Below are 25,831 nucleotides of genomic sequence, written 5' to 3'. Positions count from 1 at the left end.
TTGGTTTTGACTTACAAGGTAGGATTAATTATCGATCTCATGAATTACTGGCCTGAAAGCACACATTTCAGGGGAGCTTGACCATAATTTGATCCAATTTTATCTCTGACTTGCTCTTGTAGCCACTGTGTTTTTTTGTGTGCAGTTTCTGGTCAATGATAACCCCCCAGGATTTTGATAGTGGGAGATTCAGTGATGGTCATACCATTGAATGTCAAGGGACGGTGGTTCGATGGTCTCTTACTGGTAAAAACAATGACTGCAGATGTTGGAAACCAGATTCTGGATTTGTGGTGCTTGAAAAGCACAGCAGTTAGGGCAGCATCCGAGGAGCAGTAAAATCGGGTCTTTTATTGGTGATGATTATAGCCTGGCATTTGTGTGGGGTAAATGTCACTTGCCATTTGTTAGCCCAAGCCTGGATATTGTCCATATCTCTTGTTGCATTTGAACATTGGCTGTTTCAGTTGAGCTGAGGAGTTGTGAATGGTGCTGAATATTTTGCAATCATTGGCGAACATCCCTACTTCTGACCTGATGATGGAATGAGGTTCATTGATGAAGCAGCTGAAGATGGTTGGTCCTAGGACAATACCATGAGGAACTCCTGCAGAGATGCCTTGGAACTGAGATGAAATGACTGACCTCCAGCAATCGGGACCATTGATTCCAATTTTGCTAGGGTTCCTTGATGCCACAATCAGTTGACTGCAGCCCTGAAGTCAAGGGCTGCCACTCTCACCTCAAAAGAGGCTTGGAGGAGAAAGAAAACCAAAACAGGAAGGCAATTCACTCTGACCATCACTTACATGAATTCCGCCATTGCCAGCTTGGGATGTGCCCCACCAGACACATGTCTAGGTCAGTGTTAGTTAAACCCAGCACATTAGCTGGGCTCCAGTCACCACTTCCTCGTGTGGTGATCAGGACACTCGGCCTTGTCCTTTTCTCTTCTCTGGCATTTTTGTTTTGCTTTTTTGGATAAGAAACGATGTGTTATTCCTTAGCTCTGCTTTGGCACATTTTAATGGTGCAATATATATTTTTTAGTATTTCAATTGTTTCAAAAGCAAGGGATATGGATATGGGTTAGTGCAGTGGATGATTCTTTTTAAAAAGAAAAGAATCAAAATAATTCTGGAACAGTGACCTAAATGTGCCAATTCCAAGAAGATGTGATTTCAATTCAAGTCTTAGTAGAATCTCTATAGGAATGTTAATGGAATAAGATGTTTATGCTTTTAGGTTTATGACAGGTGATGCAAACACATTAAGCCCTTACAGGCAGTCCCAGGTTGCGAAAGGGTTCTGTTCTGGAGTCCACTTGCAAGTCAATTTGTACGCAAGTTGGAACACAATGCAGAACAACATTAAGGAATCATTCATAAGCACCCGACACATTCATTTGTTGGGTCTTTAAAATTACTTATGAATGCAATCTCCTATAAGGGTGTATGAGAGTATGTAACTCAGACAGACAATCACATAATAGGGTCCCCCTGTGGTTTTATTTTCTGAAATTAACTGAAAACAGCATAATTTTAGTTGAGAAGATCAAGAGTTGAATTCAGAAAGAAGTTTTCTTTAATTTTTATCAGATCATGTTTATTTCAGTTCAGAAGTTCATAATTGAAACTGTATTAACACTTGTATTAACATCCTTCTAACTGCAGGAGATACATAGTTTGGTTATTGTTTCAATCATTTATTAATTTCCTTTGCACATGCACTCTTGATAAAGGAAGATCTGCAGCTTCACGTGAACATAATTCTAACGCTAACTAAACAATAAAAGTGATTCCGACCCCCAAAATTTAATCCTTCTCCCCATCCCAACTACCCATACCTCAAAGGTCACGGAAGTTTGTGCCCTGTATTCTCAATGTCCTCCTCTGCTACTTCATTAGTACAACTGGATTGCGTACAATCTCAATACTGAGCATATAACAATCCACATCTAGAAGATTTCAGAACTTCTGTCATGCTTTCTAATGATCTGTAAAGCTAGTTGAAGCCAGCTATGATTAGATTTTGAAATTTGGGTAATCAACACAATGTAGCGACAGGCAGTATTCTTACTGTACCTGACTTGAAAATATGTTATTTAACAAACTGTAATGCAAACAGTTTCTCTGTAACTTCACTCAAGAGGATCACAACAAATCCAGTCACTGGTACAACGTAACTCAGCATATTAAGTATCATAGTCATATATCTTTACAGCACAGAAAGAGTATCTTCCACCAAACACATCTGCACCAGTCATTAAACATCTACCTATTCTAATCCCATTTTGCAGCTTGTGGCCTGTAACCTTGTTTGCTGTGTTGTTTGAAACGTTCATCTAAATAATCCTCAAATGTCTTGAGGATTCCTGCCTTTACCACCCTTTCAAGCAATTAGTTCCAGATATCCATAACCCTCTGGGTGAAAAATATTTCCTCAATTCTTCTGAACTTCCTGATCCTTACCCTAAAACGTATCGCCCGTTCATGACTCCTTTACTAGGAGAAAAGGTGCTGCTTATCTATACTGTCTATGCTGTTCAAAAGTTTGTATACCTCAATCAGATGCTATCTTCATCCTTCTCTGCTTAGAGAAACTACTCCAGCTGAATCACTCCAGCTCATTTCTGATATCACCCCTGGATAAGTTAGCTCTAGTTTAATATTATTTTCCACTTGTTCTGGACCATCTCACTAGCTGAAATAAATTCTCTCTCTCCATTAAAGCACCTTAAACATGTGAATTAGTCCTCTCCTTAATTTTCTAAAATGAAATAATATAAATTTACTCATTCTGGTTGCTAACAAAAAATGTTGGAGGAGTGCGGAGAAAAACAACACTACAACATAGCATTCAACTATTTGCATTTCAGCCCCTTGAGTTAAAGATAATTTTCCATCAGCTTTTTAAATTATATTTTTGTACCACCCCCAGCTTTTAACAGTTCTTATACTTGAGTTCTAAAGATTCTCTTCCACAATTCATCCAGGGTCACCTCCCTGCACCTTCCTGACTTGCTGTCCTCCTTTAAGACAGTCCTTAAAAACTACCAATCTGACCCAATATCTCATTATCAGTCTTGGTGTGATACTTATAAGAGTGTCTTGTGAAGCTTCTTGGAATATTTAAATATGTTTAAAAAAAGCACTACATGATTCTACACGCTGTTCTTATTAAGGCATTGAATGATTTAATTGGAAAATTTAAACCTAGATTTCAACATGATTAGTTATACATTATTTCCAAAATAAAATGCTTTTGTTGTATGCAGTTCTCACATTTTACTTCATAATATTTAAAAGTGGAGCTTTACACAAACGCATAACATATTACAAACCTAGATTAGTCCTTGACCTTCAAGATATGAAGAATTGTTTCACTGAAACTTCATTCGACAGAAATCAATTTTGTGCAAAGAAGAAAATATTAAGATGGTTGGTCAAAGAATTGGGTTCTAATGGAACAAGAGGGATAGGGCGGGAGGGAGATTTATGTAGAGTATTCCACAACACAACATCTAGATAATCAAAGTAAATAATTTTGTTTGAATAATTAGCCTGATTATGGGGAATCAAACAGCTTCAGGTTTTCTTTTTCCATTAAAATATAATCAAGAAGTTTCACATTCACCATTGCACACATTGGCACTTACAGTATCACACGATTTACAACCTATAAACCACATCCACCTGTTGGAGTTTGGCCCAGTATATCTGTGTAATGCATCATCCACCCTGTGGGAATAATCTTAATGTTTTATCACCAATCTCTCCCTGTGTAACCACAGCAAGCTCCTCTATATAATTAAAATGAACACTGCACCACTAAGGGATACACAAAATAACCTCAATAAAAATAAATCATTAACCTGTATGTTCCAGATAGACTCTTGCAGTACTTTTTAAAAATGCAGATACTCTATCTGTGTGAAAACAGATTGCATTTCAAACTAATCGATTACATTTGAAATATATCGCTCAATGTGTTTACATGAAATGATAAAGAACTCTTTAAAAGTACAGGCTTTTTACTTCCCATCTTCCCCAGCCACCAATCTTGGCATGGCTTGGCAGATGAAACAACCCCCAATTTTGTTCAATGTCACGCTTAGCTAACTGGAATGTTGCACCATTTTTCTGAGGAAATATCTTGGCTATTCCATAAGACTACACACAGTGAGATTAGAAATTTATTGTTAACTACTGAGATTTTACTGAAGTGAACAAGAAAACAGTGTCTTGGTTAGAGAACAGCATAATAGAAGCTCCTGAGCAAACCAACAGTGATTTCATCCTTATGAGGAATGCTATTTCAATGATCAGTCATGCCATTAAATAAGACATAATTCATAAAATAACTTAATTGAATGAGGATACCAAAACAATTTATTGTTCACAGGGTATATGTAGATTAAACTTTTTAACGATTAAAATGAATAAGCTGGATACCTTTGTAAAGAATATTTTGATGGGTGGATATATTTGTTATAGCCCACAATAAATATACCATTTGAGCTGCACTAGGCATGTTTCAAGGTAAACAGGCAATTCATAGATAAGAAAACCCAAAATCTGATGGGAATGACATGCTCAAGGTGCCCACCTATCTTCATTACATTAGCACAAGTTCAAAGCCAAATTAAAATTCACGTGTCAATCTTAGCTCTTTGGACAATTGGTGAACAAAGTATGTTCTGAGCTTGCAATCTAGAACTGGACTTTGCTATTCATTTTTCTCAAATTCTGACCTCAATTGTTAATTTTGAAGGCTGTTTTAGGAACTGTACAAAGTACAAACTAATTAAACTTTGTCTATGTGCAGCTGATTGTGTATTACTACACAGAGTTTGCAGCTCAGGGCACGGAAATCTGAAACACACATGGGTCTAATTCAGAAAAAATAATTGTAACATTATTTAATACAAGCCATTATTTTCATTTGTTCTGGTGTTAAATTTCCCCTTGGTTTTCCCCCTTCCTGTCTTGTCCGGTCCCTTGTCACAAAGGTGGCATATCTCTGAATTAACAGTCCTCTGTTGCCTGAGAGAAAGGCAGCAGTGGAAATTACAGTGGAACAAAACAAAAATCAGTAAACATTCCTTTCAAACTAATAGGGAGAAGTATGTCACCCAAAGGTATTAAATATAGAACTGTCCTAAACACCTCTAGCCTTATACAATAGATATTCCATGTGATCACAGAGTCAAGGGATGTTCTGTTTGAAATTTACAACATTGTACAGAATAATCCTCCTCTTGTGGTCTACCATGTGAACTGAAAATAGAGAGCAATTTTTAACAATGCCATCTTGGGATGGCCTAATGGGAAAGTTAATCCACCCAAAGTGGAATATTCAACATTCATCCCATTAACTTAGAAGAACAAAACTTGGGCAAATTTCCAATCATCATTAAACGTTATATCAAAGAACCACAGATGCTCTTCAAAGATACTGCCAGACCAGCTGAGCTTTTCCAGAAATTTCTGCTTTTATTTCCAATCATCATTAATCCCCAAATAATCATGCAAGTGGCAAGGCTGAAAGTTACTTTGATTGGTTCCAGGTCCCAAAACAATTTATCTGCACAGTGAACACAATAATTCTGCCAATCTGTCTCTCAGTCTATCTCTTTGTAAGAAAATAAGTTGCGAGGGAATGTATGTATTGGTGAATGACCAGAATTTATGACCCCATCCAAAAAGGTGGCAGCGAGCTGCCTTTTTGAAATGCTGCAGTCCTTCGTGTATAAGCATACCCAAACTTTGATTGAATGACAATAAAAGGAATGGCAATATAGTTGCCAGTCAGGATAGCATGCGGCTTGGAAAGGAACTCGAAGTATGATGTTTCTGTGCATCTACCACACTTAATCTTCCTGGTACTCGAAGGTTGAGGGGTGGAAGATGCAGTCAAAGAAGACTTGAAAATAACTGCAGTGCATCCTATAGATCATACAATGGTAGCAGTGTGTATTGCAACAAAAGGAGTGAGTGCTGAAGTGGTGGATTTGGTACCAATCAAGCAGGCAGCTTTGCCTGGGCAATGTTCATGTTCAAGTGTTATTGGAACAGCACTCAACAAAGTGGGGATTATTTCATCACATTGTAAATGCTGGACAGGCACTGGGAAGACAGAAGGCAACTTATTTACCATAGAATTTTAAGCCTGTGACGTGCACTTGTCGTATGTATATGACTGGTCTTGTTCTGTTTCTGGTCAATGGTAACCCCCAGGATATTACTGGGAAATTCAATGATGATGATGGTGCTATTGACATAGAAGTAGTGTTAGGAAACAGATAGTGGAAAGCCCCAGTGCAAAAGGCAAAGAGGTTGTTAATAGTGATAAAAAAGAAAGAAGTTGTAAAATGGATGCAAATTAAAGGAGTGAAAGACAGAGACTGAGTCCCTTATCGGAGGAGCAAAGTGAACAAGACACAATAAGACAAAAGTTAGTAATTGGGTTAGTAATTGGTTAGGTTGGATCTGCCCTGCTTTTTTCTGGCCAGGGCAACTTTTCACATTGCTGGGTAAATGCCAATATTGTAACTGTACCGAAACAAATTAGCTAGCTGCCTGACGTAAGAACTATGTCTTTTTATTTTTGTGTCTTTAAATCTACGGACTGTAAGAAGAATGGGTAATGGATCTATAATTTCAAAGCAAGGAATTTGATATCTATTGTGAACTCTGTTTTGTGGCTATGGGTTCCTACAACGTGTGAATAATCAGCCAAGTTGTTCACAAATGAAGATGATTGGCTGTCAGCTAACTGAGCATGCTGGAACTGGAAACAACTTATAAAGACACAGACACAGAGAGAAAAAGACACAGAAGGACGTGATGTTCTCTGCAGTAAAACATACATGGTTTAAACTTGAAAAAAAGTTACCTTTCCCATAGCATTTCCCGTGAGCTGAGACTGTTTAATTGATAAATTATTTTTCAAGTGAATCAGTCACTCTATGCTCCCTACAAGTTAGTAGAAGCTTGGGGAAGAAAGACATCAGAACACCAGGGACCTGGCTAGTGAAAGAATGATTATCTCAAAATCAAAATCAGGAAGAAAATACAACTGAACTGACTTTCCATTTCTTTTTCCTACCTCCATTAATAATCTATCTTTCCTGGATGTAAGTTTGCTCGTTTTCAGATGTTTCAATCAAACCACTCCAGCTCAGTGAGCAAAATTACATCCAGAACCCCAACCTGAGTTACAAATCTTCTCAAAACTCACTATCTATCTTCTCGACGTATTTGTATGTATGGGTGTAAGGCGGATTGGAGTTTTAGTTAGTAGTGTTGTATGTCAATGATTGACATGTTTATTTGTAACTAAAGTCAAAAGAATATTTACAATAAATAATAATTCTGACTTGGTACAGAAACCTGTCTGTGCTTTCTATTAACCATAGTCTGAAAGTCAGGTAAATTGTGGTATTGTGCATACCTTAAAGAAACAACTTTAACATTTGGTTCAACTTACGTAATAGCAAGGCTAAATTTATAGCATGCTAGCCCCTTCAATGCTAACACCAGAGCACATTATCAATACTGTAACTGGAACACTGTCGGGGCCACAGATTTTACAATATCCAGTGCCTTCAACCATTTTTTGATATTGTATGGACTGAATTGAACTGGTTGAAGACTAGCATCTGTGAGGAAGTGGACTCCAGAAGGAGATGAGATGGATCATCTACTTGGTATTTCTAACTGAATATAAATGCAAACACTTCAACTTCATCTTTTGCAGAGGTATGCTACCTCCCCACTTCCCTCTACTTACCTCTCCCAGAATGTGGGGGATGGGGATATTTTGGTGCCTTCTCTTTCTTTGGTATATAACTCTGATCTGTTGGTAGGCATCACCTAGCCCAGTCTATTGAATGTTGCTTCTTTTGTCTGGCTTGCAAGTAAGCCTTGTGTTGTTGCTTCAGTAAGACATATTATTTTAACTATGCATGGTGCTGTTCCTGTCACAAGAATATTAGCCTAAGTTACTAGTCGAGTAAGATTACTATAATGCCACTATCTCCGTATGTGACACAGTTTTACGCATGACATTAAAGGGTTTTTTTAAAATTAAATTGCACTTCTACTGCAGGTTCCCACCCTTGGGCAAAAAGTGCACTTCCCCCTCATTACTTTCAACATATTAACAATAGTGAATCATAATCCAGAATCCAGGCAGGTCGTGATCTACAATTTTTTTTTCAAAATTACATTGATTTCATTGATAGAGCTGTTAAGAAAACACACAAACTGTAGGGTGAAAGAGATCTGGGAAAACAAGTATTCCCACTTTCAATATGTTTGCCTCCAAGAAATACAATGCAGCTATAAGACAGTATTGTTGGAAATTTATAATCAGCATCTTGGGCAAAATAACTTGAATCGAACATTAATACAGATGCTAATTCTACTTCGCACTTCTACAGAATCTGTCCAAATTCAGTGCTCTATCGCCCCTCCTGAAAAAAATCATCCTCAACCACTATCTTCACCAACTACTATCACATCTCAAATCTTTATCACAAAAAGATATGTTCGATTACAATAATGTGCTCATTTCATCTACCCCTCCCTTTTTAATTAACTTCAACAGACTCAGAACACAAAGTTCTCCAACAATAATAATGGTTCATTATTAATCCTCTACCTCTCTGTAGCCTTCAATTACACATATTCCGCTAACACATATATCCCTTTCTTCAACTCCATGGGACATCTCTTGATTTATTCCAGTGTTAATTATTTGATCCTAATCAGGGCATCTCTCGCATTCTTTTTTCCTCTACCATCTCGAGATTCCCTTCAAGACATCCTCATCTGTCTGCTTCTCCTTGGCCACACCATATTCAAACACCTGGTAAAGCACCCACATGCATGCTAACATGTAACCTCCCAGCTCTGCCTTACTTGCAGACTGCTTTTTCATTAGCCAGAAACAAAAAGAGAAAGTGTTACAGAAACTCATCAGATGAAAGTTCACTGGACTCAAAATATTAACTGATTCTCTCTCTACAGATTCTGCTTAAGCTACTGAGGTTCTCCAGGTATTTCTGTTTCCGATTTCCAGAAGTTCTTTATTTTTAATTTTTATCTTCATTACTCAGTCTTGAATGAGTAACACTTTTCTCAAACATTGAGACGACTGAATCTATTGTTGTTAGCTACCTAGCTGAAACTCTGATTCCCACCAAAGCCATTTTGGCTGAACAGAAGCAGAACCAGGATATTCACAATCTCCATGTTGGCAGGATGAATTTCAGCTCATCCTGTTCCAAATTACTGTAAACTATCCTCTCCAGCATCACCTGCCTGTTGTTCTTAAGCCACTGAGGTACTGATTTCATAGCTTCATTACCATTGGATGCAATCAGTCCAAATGTTCTTTATCTTACTGTCCTCCACTGCACGTTCATTTACATAAATAACAGCGATTGTATACTATTCAACTTGCAACACCAATTCCCTTCTATCTCTTTACTTCCCTCTCCTCTAAAACTCTAACCACTTTACTAAGTTTTGACCACTTTTCCTAACCTTTTCTTAGGTCCCTTTTCTTTATAATTCAATACCTTGGGATAATTTTCCACATTCAGTGCCAATTCTTGATGACTTTATCATCTAAAGTCATCTGAAAAAAAGCAACGGGAGACTAATCAACTTTCCAAACAAATAAATAGACATAAAAATATCACTAATAATGTAAATGCCAAGCAAAATTCATAGTTTCTGTCAAACCGACATGTAAAATATTAGCAAAAGTTTATATTCAAAAATATAAAGCATCTACAATGATGCAAAGTAATCCCAGCACCCAGTACAGGAGACCTGAGCTTTTGGAATATATTCTTATTTACCTAACACAACCTTTTCTGTTTCTCCTGCAGCTTAATATCCAGAAAAGGACTTAAAGACATCTTCCTGCATGTACAAATGTTCTATAGAATGGAGGTGTTGTTCTATAAAATGGAAGAGGAATAAAAATCAGATAGAACAGAAGCTTCCAATTTTTTTTGCCATATTATAACTGGCTGTGTTATCATCTAGTTCTATGTACAGTGAACCTATGGAATTATCTACCACAGAAAGCTTTGGGGCCAGTTCATTAGATATATTCAAGAGGGAGCTGGATGTGGCCCTTACGGATAAAGGCATCAAGGGGAATAGTGAGAAAATGGGAGTGAGATACCGAAATTGCATGATCAACCATGATCATATTACATGGTGGTGCAGGCTCGAAGGGCCGAACAGCCTACTCCTGCACCAATTTCTATGCTTCTACAACATTTAGGTATTTGCATTAACTTATGCATACATCAGGCTAACAGTCGTTGGATGTACTATATTATAAAACTGCTGAAATAAAATCCCTTTTAAGTATGCAACAGTATTAGTTTATCTGTGCTTATTACAACAGAACTCTCAGCTCACATGGACGAGTGTAAACACAACAAACTAATGTTAAAACGGAGTCAACATCCACCATCTCCAGCAAGATATCATCACACACAACTTCCCCTCACCATCACTGTCAGCATTCCACAAGGACCGCTCCCTCTACAACACCATGGTCTACTTCAAGATTACTCCTAACACTTTCTCAACAACCTTCTCATGCAATTACAGAAGGTCTAACATTGACCCTTTTATCTTCACTTTCCTCACTACCAAGGCTCCAAACATATCTTCAGGTGAAGCAGCATTTTACTTGTACTTCTTTCAAACTAGTTGACCGTATTCACTGCTCACAATGTGGTTTCTTCCATTGGTTAAGAAAAAGAAGGAAGCATATGTCAGGTATAGATAGGATAGATCAAGTAAATCCTTAGAAGAATATAAAGGAAGTAGGAGTATACTTAAGAGGGAAATCAGGAGGGCAAAACGGGGACATGAGATAGCTTTGGCAATAGAATCAAGGAGAATCCAAAGGGTTTTTACAAATATATTAAGGACAAAAGGATAACTAGGGAGAGAATAGGGCCCTTCAAAGATCAGCAAGGCAACCTTTGTGTGGAGCCACAGAAAATGGGGGAGATACAAAATGAATATTTTGTATCAGTATTAACTGTGGAAAAGGATATGGAAGATACAGACTATAGGGAAATAGATGGTGACATCTTGCAAAATGTCCAGATTACAAAGGAAGAAGTGCTGGAAACAGTTAAAAGTAGATAAACCTCCAGGACCTGATCAGGTGTACCCGAGAACTCTGTAGGAAGCTAGAGAAGTGATTGCTGAGCCTCTTGCTGAGATATTTGTATCATCGATAGTCACAGGTGAGGTGCCGGAAGACTGGAGATTGGCAAACGTGGTGCCACTTTTTAAGAAGGGCGGTAAAGACAAGCCAGGGAACTATAGACCGGTGAGCCTGACCTCAGTGGTGGGCAAGTTGTTGGAGGGAATCCTGAGGGACAGGATGAACATGTATTTGGAAAGGCAAGGACTGATTCGGGATAGTCAACATGGCTTTGTGCATAGGAAATCATGTCTCACAACTTGATTGAGATTTTTGAAGAAATAACAAAGAAGATTGATGAGGGCAGAGCAGTAGATGTGATCTATATGGACTTCAGTAAGGCGTTCGACAAGGTTTCCCATGGGAGACTGATTAGCAAGGTTAGGTCTCACGGAATACATGGAGAACTAGCCATTTGGATTCAGAACTCGCTCAAAGGTAGAAGACAGAGGGTGGTGGTGGAGGGTTGTTTTTCAGACTGGAGGCATGTGACTAGTGGAGTGCCATAAGGATCGGTGCTGGGTCCTCTACTTTTTGTCATTTACATAAATGATTTTGATGCAAGCATAAGAGGTACAGTTAGTAAGTTTGCAGATGACACCAAAATTGGAGGTGTAGTGGACAGCGAAGAGGGTTACCTCAGATTACAACAGGATCTGGACCAGATGGGCCAATGGGCTGAGAAGTGGAAGATGGAGTTTAATTCAGATAAATGCGAAGTGCTGCATTTTGGGAAAGCAAATCTTAGCAGGACTTATACACTTAATGGTAACATCCTTGGGAGTGTTGCTGAACAAAGAGACTTGGAGTGCAGGTTCATAGCTCCTTGAAAGTAGAATCGCAGGTAGATAGGATAGCGAAAAAGGCATTTGGTAGGCTTTCCTTTATTGGTCAGAGTATTGAGTACAGGAGTTGGGAGGTCATGTTGTCGCTGTACAGGACATTGGTTAGGCCACTGTTGGAATATTGCGTGCAATTCTGGTCTCCTTCCTATCGGAAAGATGTTGTGAAACTTGAAAGGGTTCAGAAAAGATTTATAAGGATGTTGCCAGGGTTGGAGGATCTGAGCTACAGGGAGGGGCTGAATAGGATGGAGCTGTTTTCCCTGGAGCATCGGAGGCTGAGGGGTAACCTTATACAGGTTTACAAAATTATGAGGGGCATGGATACGATAAATAGACAAAGTCTTTTCCCTGGGGTCAGAGAGCCCAGAACTAGAGGGAATAGGTTTAGGGTGAGAGGGGAAAGATATAAAAGAGACCTAAGGGGCAACTTTTTCACGCAGAGGGTGGTACGTGTATGGAATGAGCTGCCAGAGGATGTGGTGGAAGCTGGTACAATTGCAACATTTAAGAGGCATTTGGATGGGTATATGAATAGGAAGGGTTTGGAGGGATATGGGCTGGGTGCTGGCAGGTGGGACTAGATTGGGTTGGTGTGGACGGGTTGGACCGAAAGGTCTATTTCCATGCTGTACATCTCTATGACTTTACATCGGCAAATCCAAAATGCAGACTGGTGACCATTTTGCTGATCATCTCTGCTTAGTCCATAAGAGTGACTCCAACTTTTGCGATGATGCTGTTCCTTGGACGTTAGGTTGTCCTTGTTTTTTTTCCTCCCAGAATGGTCGTAAAGACAGGGGTTCCATTTGTCTGCATTTATCTATTGGAAAAAGCTTTTAAGTTTTAAATAAAAAACTTGTGCAATGAAAGGGGAGTGGCCAATTCTCCCATCTCAGTTTTTCTCTGGTTTGTTTTGGTTTTAGCAGTCTGGCTGTTTAAAACTGCTGGCCGTTGTTAGCTGAGAATCCAAAAGAAACAGTTACATGGATGAAGGTGTTCCATGCTGAATCTCTCTGCCATCTCTCTCTCTCTCCTGTAAGACCCTGTGTTTGATTTCACCTTTTTTAATGAGGGGTGTTTATGAGGATTGTTGCAGGAATTTGGAACAGCAACATTAAGTCGGGATAGGTTGTTATTTTGTAATCTGTTTACTTTTGTTTGTGTTTAATTCGGTACTCCGTAAATAAATACTATTTTGTTTAAAACAAACTGAGGTGTTTTAGACCAGCTGCATCACTCGTGGAATATCCACTTTCATCACTCAAAATAGCCAGACAAGTTAGGGTCTGGGCTACCTTCTTGCAATGTTTTGAGGGGGTCTGACCTAGTTCATAACACCTGCCAGTTGCTCAGTTACTGGTTAGGCCACTTTTGGAATAATGTGTTCAATCCTGGTCTCCCTGCTTGAGGTAAGATATTGTTTAACTTGAAAGGGTTCAGAAAAGACTTACAAGGATGTTGCTGGAGTTGGAGGGTTTGAGCTATATGGAGAAGCAGAATAGACTATTTTCTCTGCAGCATCAGAGGTTGAGGGGCGGCCTTATAGATGTTCATAAAATCATGAGGGGCGTGGATTGGGTAAAGAGTCAAGGTCTTTTTCGTCAGGGTAGGGGAGTCCAAAGCTAGAGGGCATAGGTTTAAGTGAGAGGGGAAAGATTTAAAAGTGACCTAATGGGCAACCTTTTCACACAGACTGTCGCGCATGTATGGAATATGCTGCCAGATGAAGTGTTGGAGACTGGTATAATTACAATATTTAAACGGCATCTGGATGAGTATATGAATAAGAAGGGTTTAGAGGGATATGGGCCAAATGTGGGCAAATGGGACGAGATTAATTTAGAATATCTGGTCAGTAAGGACAACTTGGACCAAAGGTGTACAGCTCTATGACTCTAGCGACTAGCCAGGAAAAGTATTATATGGTTTAGGAGAAAAGGATGAAAGCCATGTTCCAGTAAACATGGGAAATGTACTGTTGAGACTCAGGCAGAACGCAAAACGCTCTTCAAAATAAAAAGCATGTTTTAAGTTAATTCTTAGCAGCCTCAGTCAGCTGGTTAATGAATAGAAAGCATTTTCCTAAGTGGAATGCAAATTCACCTAAATCACAGTCCTGGAACCATTTTGTGAGTTCAAGCAAAATATTGCAGATGCTGGAAATCCAAAACAAAAAAAACCAGAAGATGCAAGTGACAACATTTCAGTAGAACCTACCTTCAAGTGTAAAGTTACATTCACATGAAAAATCAAATCTTCAAAATAAGTTAAGCAGTTAAAAATAAGTCTCAGCAAATTACAATTTGTTTTGGCAGGTGCACTTTGGGTTGTTTCCTTAACATTGCAGTAAAACAAATTTATTTTTGAAAAGAAGTACAAAACCAAGTACTATGGGAAAATTATTGGAGGTCTCTGAAATGAGTAACATTCAGGGAACTTGAAGTGCAATGGCAATGACCGAATAATACAGAGCAGAGGGAATTGGACGTGGTTTGTTTGAATTTATATTGGTGATATCCCAGGGATGTCTCATTGCTGTGAGGCAAATTGCAGGAAATTTTTTTTTGGTTGATTTGTCTGTGTGATTTCTCACCAAATGGGGAGTTGTAGCTGGAGCCTGGAAATAGCTTTCAGATAAACAGATAAACCTGTTAACATGTGGACATGTAGCAAAGAGCTCGGATACCAAATGTCAAATTTTGCAAGAATTGAGCAAGAAAACAGCAAAGATCATGCTTGAACTACAGTGAACACTAATGTAAGGTGCTGAAGGAGAGTTGAAAGGTTGTCTAGCAAATGCTGATAGAAGAGCTCCAATAAATCTCATACATCACTGAACAGCAGGAACACGGAACAGAATTCCCTGAGGTCTGTGGCACATATTGGTTTGGAGCCAGAAATGAATGAACTCTCTAAATCATGAAAGTATAGGGGAACATTTTGGGTTCCTGATGAAGGGCTTATGCCCGAAACGTCAAATTTCCTGTTCCTTGGATGCTGCCTGACCTGCTGCGCTTTAACCAGCAACACATTTTCAGCTCTGATCTCCAGCATCTGCAGACCTCACTTTTTCCTTAAATAACAGACCACCATGTACCCTGGCCAATATCTGTCGTGAGCTTGCTACACTGCTCCAGCCAAGCTCTGCACAAGCTGGAAGAACAACACATCATTTTTTCACTTGGGAACCCTGCAACATTCTGGATTCAATATTGAGTTCAATAATTTTAAGGTCTGAGCACCTTCTCCTATGTCCTTACCCCAATCCCCACACACCAGGCCATGTCATCACATGGGTTGCTACCACAAACTACCCATTATCAGCCGCTTATGGTTCCAAGTGGCAGCTATTAATTCTCCCAGGCTGACCTTTATTCAGTCTTTGTCTTACCAACTATTCTTCTCTCTGCTGACAAGAGTAGTGCTGTTGTTGTCTGGTATCCTGACCTCAATATTGTGGAGGCTGAGTGCCAACTCTCAGATACCTCCTCCTAACTCCCCCTTGACCATGACCCCACCATGGAACACCACGCCACTGCATCCACAACAGTCACTAACCTCATTTCATGCTGTGATCTCCCCTCCACCATTGCATCCAAGCTCAGTCTCCCAACCCTGCACGGCTCGCTTCTACTTCCTTTCCAAACAGGACTGCCCAGGCAGTTCCAACATTTCTGCCTGCTCCTGTGCAACTGAACTCATCTCTTCCTAGCTTGGCTTGATCTTTTTTCCCCTTGTCCAATTTCTTATCATTTACATCCACAATGTCTATGATGCTTTATGTCAATTTCAGCATTTCCAGTTCACAGGCTCCAGCCGCCTCCTCTTTACAATATGCCTACAATTGTTTTGCACATCCATCTCACATCAGGAAGGTCTCAGGGCTCCCCAGTCCTTGTTGGAAAAAAGGGCTGAACCTCCCCATCCAGTACCACCTATCTCTTTCTGGCATATGAAATGCATTCCTTGTTCCAGTCCTATTCCAGCTCCCACCCACAACTCTTTTTCCAGTATATCAATGATATCATCAGTGCTGCTTCCCTCTCCTCCAAAATTAGAAAAGTTTCTCAATTCCTCTTCCACTTTCCACCCTGCATTCACCTCCATCGAAATACGTTCCTGGTGACAATTAAATCCTGGATTAAGCAACGCCTGAATTAAATGAAACACAAAACATGTCAACTGTACGCTTCATACAAAAAAAACCCTCGTACAAAAAGTGAATTGTTGCAATTGGATTGAACCTCAGAATGTCGGAATTCCATGCATTTTCTGCAAAGTTTGTACTGAACTGTTCCGTGCTCGTATGTATAAAATAATTTTTTGAAAGTAAAAAAAGATCGGAATATTTAGGAACTTTTACGTTTCCTGTGAACGTTCAGAGAAACGATCTGGAATTCCGGTGACTTTACTCACCTAGGAATTGTTGCGAAGAGGAAAAGCTTTTTCAAAACGAACGCTTCTATTTGTCTGGGAGTTGAGAGTTTATTGAGAGGGTTAGGTAGGGGTTGTGCATGTTTACCAGAGCTGCAGGTCCCTTACCTTCACATACAGAGAAACCTCGAAAGGCTGGCTATTGTCACTGCTTTGGCCCGGGCTGCCGTTCAGGTGTCTGCCGTAAGTCTCGGAGCTCTGGCTGTCGCTCTGCACCTCTTCCAGCTCCTCCGGGGTGTCGAAGACTTCTTGGTAAACGCTGCCGTCGGGAGGCTCGCTGTCGCCGGAGGGCTCGCACGGCTGATCGCTGAGATTCCCCTCACTCTCCGAGCTCGAGGCAGCGGAACAGGACGAGGGGGAGCGGGCCACCTCATCGTACTGCACCCCGTCGCCCACCTGCAGGGAAGGGTCGTAAGTCAACTCGAGCTCCATGTCGGGGGCTTCGTAGACGTTTTCTTCCAGGCCGTTCTCCATGGGGTGTTCTTTTCACCGTCTATCCAATTTTGTATTGGCGCGGAAAATCTCGGTTGCTCCTTTAAAGAGGTGGGGGTGGCGGCGAGGGTGAAGGTGAAACCTGTGTGGCGCCAGTGAGAGCCGCGGGGCCAGAGGCTGGTCTGAAAGATCCCACTCGGTATTTGCAGAGGTTCAAGTGCGAGTAGATAAGGAGTGTCGCGGTTGTTATTGGATACGCAGCCCTTTTTCTAAAAACAAAGTCAGAAGTTAGAGGTCCGTTCGATACTCGGGCACAAAATACAACAAAAAGAGATACAGTCTAACGGTGCAAAGTGTTAAAATAACTTTCACTTTCTGGCAGAGTAGGAAATATAAAAATTAAATATGTTTCAGAGTGGATCATTAACTACCCTGGTGACTTATAACTGACGAATGGATGCGTTGCTAACTTTCCTACAACCTTCTTTTTAAATGTGTTTTTTTTCACTGCCAATGCACATGGCTTTTAAAAGTTGCTTGTATCTAAATCACAGATGTTTGACAAAGCTTTTGACACCTGCGTTTTACAAAATTCCTTTGAAAATGGAACAACGTAATAAGGCGCTTCCAGAGGCGTTGGTTAAAAGGAAGAGAATGAAAAGCATAGAATAGCAATAAAAAGGAAAGGAGGAAAAAGGGGGCGTATGAGAAACGACAGGTTGATACTACAGTTGAGGATTGGGCTGAATTCGAAACGTTCCGAAAAGATGAGGAAAATAGCGAGAAGGGAAGAGATTGACAGCTAACATAAAATGAACACAACGGAGGCGAAAGGGGCAAGCTTCATATTTTTTTTTGTCCCCGAGTGCCGTAATGGACCTGAATGGCAACCTTTCCTTTATGATATATTTCAAAAATTGCACAAAGGTGAATATTCTAGTAACAGGAGTAGGTCATTCAACCCCTCGAACCTACTCTGCCAATCAGTGAGATCATTTCAGATCTTTGCCTTAACTTCATATACCTGCTTTTGTCAGATTTAAATTTAACAACTGATCTAGCATCCACTGCCTCTTGTGAAAGAGAAATACATACCTTAACCACTCTTTGTGCATAGAAGTACTTCCTGACGTCTCTCCTGTATGGTCTGGCCCTAATTCTTAAACTATGCCCTGAGGTGCTCGAATCCCCAAACAGTGGTAATCATTTATCTATCTTGTCTTTCCCTATTATTATGTTGAAGACTTTGATTGGATCACCTTCTAACCTAAATTCTCAAGAAAACAGGGCTAATTTAAATAATCTGTTCACAAACCTAATCTCTGAAGTCCAGGTATCATTCTTGTAAACCTGCATGTATTCCCTCCAAGACCTGTATATCTTTCTAAGTGGTGATGCCTCAATCTGTTCACAGTACTCAAAGTGGGAGTCTAACCAGAGTTTTGAGTACAGAATACTTCTCTATTCTTAAACACCAGTCCTCTGGATATAAATGCTAGTATTTTTGTTTGTGACATTTAAAGATCTGAAACCCCACATTTCTTTGCATATCATTTAGAGTCATAGAGGTGTACAGCACAGAAACAGACCGTTCGGTCCAACCTGTCCATGCCGACCAGATATCCCAACCCAATCTAGTCCCATCTGCCAGCACCTGGCCCATATCCCTCCAAACCCTTCCTATTCATGTATCCATCCAAATGCTTCTTAAATGTTGCAATTGTACCAGCCTCCACCACATCCTCTGGCAGCTCATTCCATACACATACCACCCTCTGCGTGAAAAAGTTGCCCCTTAGGTCTCTTTTATATCTTTCCCCTCTCACCCTAAACCTATGCCCTCTCGTTCTGGACTCTCCGGCCCCAGGGAAAAGACTTTGTCTATTTATCTTATCCATGCCCCTCATAATTTTGTAAACCTCTATAAGGTCACACCTCAGCCTCTGCTGCTCTAGGGAAAACAGCCCCAGCCAGTTCAGCCTCTCCCAATAGCTCAAATCCTCCAACACTGGCAACATCCTTGTAAATCCTTTCAAGTTTCACAACATCTTTCCGATATGAAGGAGACCAGAATTGCATGCAATATTCCAACAGTAGCCTAACCAATGTCCTGTACAGCCGCAACATGACCTCCCACCACCTGTACTCAATACTCTGACCAATAAAGGAAAGCATACCAAACGTCTTCTTCACTATCCTCTCTACCTGCGACTCCACTTTCAAGGAGCTATGAACCTGCACTCCAAGGTCTCTTTGTTCAGCAACACTCCCGAGGACCTTACCATTAAGTGTATAAGTCCTGCTAATATTTGCTTTCCCAAAATGCAGCACCTCGCATTTATCTGAATTAAACTCCATCTGCCACTTCTCAGCCCATTAGCCCACCTGGTCCAGATCCTGTGTAATCTGAAGTAACTCTCTTCGCTGCCCACTACACCTCCAATTTTGGTGTCATCTGCAAACTTACTAATTGTACCTCTTATGCTCGCATCCAAATCATTTATATAAATGACAAAAAGTAGAGGACCCAGCACTGATCCTTGTGGCATTCGACTGGTCACAGGCCTCCAGTCTGAAAAACAATCCTCCACCACCATCCTCTGTCTTCTACCTTTGAGCCAGTTCTGTATGCAAATGGCTAGTTCGCCCTGTATTCCATGAGATCTAACCTTGCTAATCGGTCTCCCATGGGGAACCTTATCGAACGCCTTACTGAAGTCCATATAGATCACATCTACTCCTCTGCCCTCATCAATCTTCTTTGTTATTTCTTCAAAAACTCAATCAAGTTTGTGAGACATGATTTCCTATGCACAAAGCCATGTTGACTATCCCGAATCAATCCTTGCCTTTCCAAATACATGTACATCCTGTCCCTCAGGATTCCCTCCAACAACTTGCCCACCACTGAGGTCAGGCTCACCAGTCTGTAGTTCCCTGGCTTGTCTTTACCGCCCTTCTTAAACAGTGGCACCACCTTTGCCAATCTCCAGTCTTCCGGCACCTCACCTATGACTATCGATGATACAAATATCTCAGCAAGAGGCCCAGCAATCATTTCTCTAGCTTCCCACAGAGTTCCTGATTGGGTCCTGGGGATTTATCCATCTTAAACCGTTTCAAGGCATCCAGCACTTCCTCCTCTGTAATCTGGACATTTTGCAAGGTGTCACCATCTATTTTCCTACAGTCTATATCTTCCATATCCTTTTTCCACAGTAAATACTGATGCAAAATATTCATTTAGTATCTCCCCTATTTTCTGTGGCTCCACACAAAGGCCGCCTTGCTGATCTTTGTGGGGCCCTATTCTCTCCCTAGGTATCCTTTTGTCCTTAATATATTTGTAAAAACCCTTTGGATTCTCCTTAATTCTATTTGCCAAAGCTATCTCATGTCCCCGTTTTGCCCTCCTGATTTCCCTCTTAAGTATACTCCTACTTCCTTTACATTCTTCTAAGGATTCACTCGATCTATCCTGTCCATACCTGTCATATGCTTCCTTCTTTTTCATAACCAAACCCACAATTTCTTTAGTCATCCAGCATTCCTTGTACCTACCAGCCTTCCCTTTCACCCTGACAGGAATATACTTTCTCTGGATTCTTGTTATCTCATTTCTGAAGGTTTCCCATTTTCCAGCCATCCCTGTACCTCCGAACATCTGCCTCCAATCAGCTTTTGAAAGTTCTTGCCTAATGCCATCAAAAATGACCTTTCTCCAATTTAGAACTTCAACTTTTAGAACTGGTCTCTCCTTTTCCATCACTAATTTAAAATCAATAGAATTATGGTCGCTGGCCCCAAAGTGCTCCCCCACTGACACTCAGTCACCTGCCCTGCCTTATTTCCCAAGAGTAGTTCAAGTTTTGCACTGTCTCTAGTAGGTACATTTAACTCTATACCATCTAGAAAGTGTCCTGATCTATTCTTTTTTGACCCAAAATGGATTACCTCACACTTGCTCACATTAAACTCTATCTGCTGCAGTTTTGCCCATTTACTTAGCCTATCAGTATCTCTTTGTAAATTTATTCTATCATCTACACTGCTACGATGCCACCTAATTTTGTGTGTTGTCTTTCTATGCCATTAATTTTAAGAAGTACGTCAAAGGAAAAAGATTAAAGTTGAAAAAGTACCTTGAGGTGCAATAACTATTGTTGCTATAATGTCCTTTAACATGAAACAAAATACCAGGGTGCTTCACACACAGACTTAATGGCATTGGACACTGAGTGAACCTGAATGCAAGGATTAGAGAGAAACAAAAAAAAAGTTAAGAGGGGTGGAAGCAAAGAGATTTAAGGAGTTTTGAAGACTAAGATTCAAGTTAATGAAACAGTAAGACAACCAGAGGGAGTATTGTCCAGTGTATGATTTATGTCAGCAATAAATTGGGTCAGAGCAAATAATCACTGCAGTAATGTATCCTAAAAAATGGACTACCTCGGGAAGTTTAAACTTCTGATGGGCAATTACCTAGCATCTGGAACCCTCTAATAAAACTTCTCAACTGTGAGTTAGAGTCAGAGACTTCCAAGGATTCTGATTCACTTACCTGGACAGTTACCCAAGAAACTGATTTGAGGGATTAAATGCTGCTATAATTCTTGGGGAACTATAAGACTGACCACTTCTGACACACTACTGAAACCTGTCCATGCCCCAACAATCCCCCAAACCTAACCTCAACCAACTCTCGCTACACCCTGACACCAGCACTAAACCACAAGTAAGTGCTCATAGTGCAAATAAGGGCTTCACAGGCATGAAAGCATTGGATGACCATCAGGAAGACTAGTAAGTGTGGGCAGTGTTGGAATCTCCTGTGGCTGCCCCAAACACACACCTTGCCCGAAAAGTCCCTTCTCAAATAACCCCTCTTAAAATGTGCTGGATACTGGTTGGAGTGGGGGGAATGGCCACTCGGGGAAAGCAGCACCAGCCAAGTTTGTGGCACCATGGCTGGCTGTGGTGCAGAGCAGAGCAGGAAAAAGACTGGGAGAACTTTAGTGATAGGGAACTCAGTTGTATGAGGAACACGGTATGATAAGAGACGCTCGAATGGTTGTCTCTCTGGTGACTCAGGATTGGGGATGTTGCAGAGTTGTTGCTGGACATTCTTGAAGGGGGTTGGTGAACAGCCAGGAGTCATTGTTGTTAGTATATGTTGGTACAAAGAACATAGGGAAAAAAGAGATGAAGTCTTGCAACATGAGTTTAGAGAGCGTGGTAATAGATTAAAGAGGAAGACTACTAAGGTTGTAATCTCCGCAGTACTTCCAGTGCCAAGCACAACTGAGTATAGGAATAGGAAGACAGGTCAGATGAATGCGTGGCTAAAGGAATGGTAGGGGGAGGGATTTGCTCTGGCCCAATAGGAGGAGAGCTTTAGATTTTTGGATCATTGAGACAGCTTCTGTGGTAGGTGGGACGTGCACAAGCTGCAGTTGAACCAGAATGGATATAATATCCTTGTTACGAAGGTTGCTTGTGATGTTTGGGAGGTTTCAAACTAATTTGAAAGGGGGATGGGGCGCAGAATAGATATGTCAGGAGCAAGGTTGAATCAGATATACAAGGTGTGTCAGGGTAGAAAAATAGACAGAGGAGATGTGAACAGGATAAGGTACATGGGAGGTCTAGAAAGCTAAATTGTACTGATTTTAATGCAAGGAGCTTGACTGGTAAGGCAGATGAACCTAGAGCATTGATCATTTTGTGGGAACATGATATTATTGTAATCACTGAGACATGGTTGACTATAGGACAGGATTAATACCTCAATGTTCTTGGGTATAGAAGTTTCTGGCACTATAAGGTAGGGAGGGAGGAGTAAGAAAGTTGGGAGCATTGCGTTATTGAGAAAGGAAACCATCACTGCAGTAATGAGGGAGGACATTGTAGAAGAGTCTTCAAATAAGGATATCTCGGCAGAGTTTATGAATAAAAAGGGGCAATTATCTTGTTGGGATTATACTAGAGGCCTCCCAACAATCAGTGTGAGATAGAGGAGCGGATATGAAAACAAATCACAGAAAGATGTGAGAGAAACAAGGCTATAGTTATAGGGGAATTCAACTTTCCTTACATAACTGGGATCACTTCAGTATGAAAGGATAAGACAGGTTGGAATTTTGAAAGTGCATCTGTGAGAGCTCTTCTGTGCTAGCACGTGGATAGTGCTACTAGACAGGGGCAGTGCTAGACCTAATCCTGAGGAATAAAGCCAGTAAAATAGTTTAAGTTTCAATGGGTGAGCATTTTGGGGACAGTGACCATAAATCTGTATGTTTCCATGCCTTTATGGAAAGGGGTAAGGATAGTGCAGAAGTTATGTGTTTAAACTGGGGGAAGGCCAATTTCAATCAGTAGACAGCATCTGGCACACATAGATTGGGAACAATGACTTGCAGGTAAGTTTATATTTGAAAAGTGGGAGTCTTTTAAAAGTAGTATAGTGAGAATTCAGGGCCAGTGTGTTCTGTGAAGAGTGAAGGGCAAGGGCAGCAGGTCCAGGGAACATCAGGGATGTCAAGGGATATCAAGAGTTTGGTAGAGAAAAAGAAGGAAGCATAAGTTACATAAAGTGCATTAAGAACAGGGGAGACCCTTTGAAAGTTATGTTGGAGTTCATTTTAAAAAGGAAATTAGGAAGGCAAAGGGATCTCAAAATAACTTTGGCAGATGGGATCAAGGAAAATTCTAATGCTTCTTATAAGTATATTAAGAGAAAGAGAATTACAAAGATAGGGTGAGAAAGGCATTGTAGTCAGAGAGTTCAGTTTGGATGGTCGGTTCTAGGACAGATTAAGATTAATAAGGAGGGTGTATTACATGTTTTAGTAGGCTATAGGTGCATAAATCTGATGAAATATGTCTCAGGCGGCTATGGGAGATAAGGCAGGAAATTGCTGGGGCCCTGATGGATATATTTAATACTTCACTGGCCACAGATGGAGTGCCAGATGACTGGAGGATAGGTAAAGTGGTTCTTTTGTTTAATAAGGGCATCAAGGTTAAGCCAAGTAACTACAGACTAGTTAGTATGATATCAATAGTAGTGAAATTATTGAAAATGTTCTGAAGGACAGGATTAATCAATACTTGAAAAGGCAGGGCTGACCATGGGTTATCAGCATGGATTTGTTATAGGGTGATCCTATCCGACTAATTCAATTGAGTTTTTCTGAAAAGGTGACTAAATCTGTTGATGAGGGTAATGCAGCTGACTTAATTTACATGGACTTCAGCAAGAGCTTCCCAAATGGAAGGCTGTTTCAAACGAGAAGAACTCATGAAATCCAAGGGAAGTTGGTAAACTAGATCCAAAACTGACTTACAAGTAGGAGGCATAGATATTGGTGGAGAGTTGTTTATGTAATTGGAAACCTGTGACCCAGCAGTGTACCACTATCGATCCTGGAACCCTTGCATTTGTTAATTACACTAACGACTTGGATGTGAATGTAGAAAGTATAATTAGTAAGTTTGCAGATGACATAAAATTTGGTGGTGTTGTTAATACTAAGGAGGATGGTCTCAGTTTTCAGTCTGATATTGATCAGCTGTTAAATTGGGCAGAGCATGGTAGGTGGAATTTAATCCTGATAAGTATGAGGTGATGCATTTTGGGAAGTTTAATAAAGGAAGGGCTTATACAGTGAATGATAGATCCCAAAAGAGTAGTGAGGAACAAAGGACCTTAATGTATAAGTTCATAGATCCATAATGTTGTCAGCAAGGTAGACAGGGTAGTGAAGAAGGCATACAGATTGGTGGCCTTCATTTGCCAGGGTGTAGAATATATACACTACGACTGTGTGTCTCCTATATTTTATGAAACATTGGTTAGGTCACAGTTGGAATACTATAGTTCTAGTCATCACATTACTGGAATGACATGATTGCATGAGGACAGCACAGAAAGCATTCACCTGGATGTTACTGGAGGAGGGGGAATGGTCTCAGTTATTGAGGGATGCTGGATAGGCTGGATTTGTTTTCTTTGGAGCAGAGGAGGTTGAGGGGGACTCAGTGAAGTATGCAAAGGTATGAGAGATATAGACAGAGAAATTTGTGAGAATCTGTTCCTCATGGCATATGTGTTTAAAACTAGAGGGAATAAGTTTAAGGTGAGGCGCAACTGATTTAGTGGACATCTGAGAAATAACTTTTTCATCCAGAGGGTGGTCAAGATTTGTAACATGCTGCCTAAGAGGCAGATACTCTCACAACATTTAAAATGCATCGGATGAATAGTTAAAATGCAAGGTCATCGTAAACTATTGACCAAGTACAGGTAAATGAGATCAGTGTAGTTTGGTGTTTGTTGGTTGGCATAGACATGGTGGGCTGATGCACCTGTTTTTATGCTATTTGACTCTGTAACTCTAAAGCCACCCCCTCATCCATCAATCAGCCAGTTTACCCTTTGACCAACCTACCATTCCACCTCCTCACCCACTAGCCATCTTCTCCCACTCACACTTGCCACCTTGGGCCCTTATCTAACTATGTGGGCGGCACGGTGGCACAGTGGTTAGCACTGCTGCTTCACAGCGCCTGAGACCCGGGTTCAATTCCCGCCTCAGGCGACTGACTGTGTGGAGTTTTGAACGTCCTTCCCCGTGTCTGCGTGGGTTTCCTCCGGGTGCTCCAGTTTCCTCCCACAGTCCAAAGAAATGCGGGTCAGGTGAATTGGCCATGCTAAATTGCCCGTAGTGTTAGGTAAGGGATATGGGTAGGTTGCGCTTCGGCGGGTCGGTGTGGACTTGTTGGGCCGAAGGGCCTGTTTCGATACTGTAAGTAATCTAATCTAATCTACTATCATACCCTATCACCCTAACTTATGTGCCAGCTCA

At 40.6% G+C, this 25,831-nt stretch overlaps 1 protein-coding gene across 1 annotated transcript in view; it reads right to left on the bottom strand.

Annotated features, from left to right (window-relative positions):
• Positions 1–16,669, bottom strand: part of LOC132806563 (chloride intracellular channel protein 5-like) — a 111,854-nt gene extending 95,185 nt beyond the window's left edge. Inside the window, exon 1 of the mRNA XM_060821257.1 lies at positions 16,641–16,669. The gene's annotated coding sequence lies outside the window, so the exon portion shown is untranslated. The remainder of the gene's footprint in view (positions 1–16,640) is intronic.
• Positions 16,670–25,831: the final 9,162 nt, after the last annotated feature.

Source organism: Hemiscyllium ocellatum, chromosome 3 (assembly GCF_020745735.1).
Source record: "Hemiscyllium ocellatum isolate sHemOce1 chromosome 3, sHemOce1.pat.X.cur, whole genome shotgun sequence".
NCBI classification, from domain to species: Eukaryota; Metazoa; Chordata; class Chondrichthyes; order Orectolobiformes; family Hemiscylliidae; genus Hemiscyllium; species Hemiscyllium ocellatum.
The sequence above is the reverse complement of the archived record's forward strand: the minus strand, read 5'-3'. Positions and strand labels throughout refer to the sequence as shown.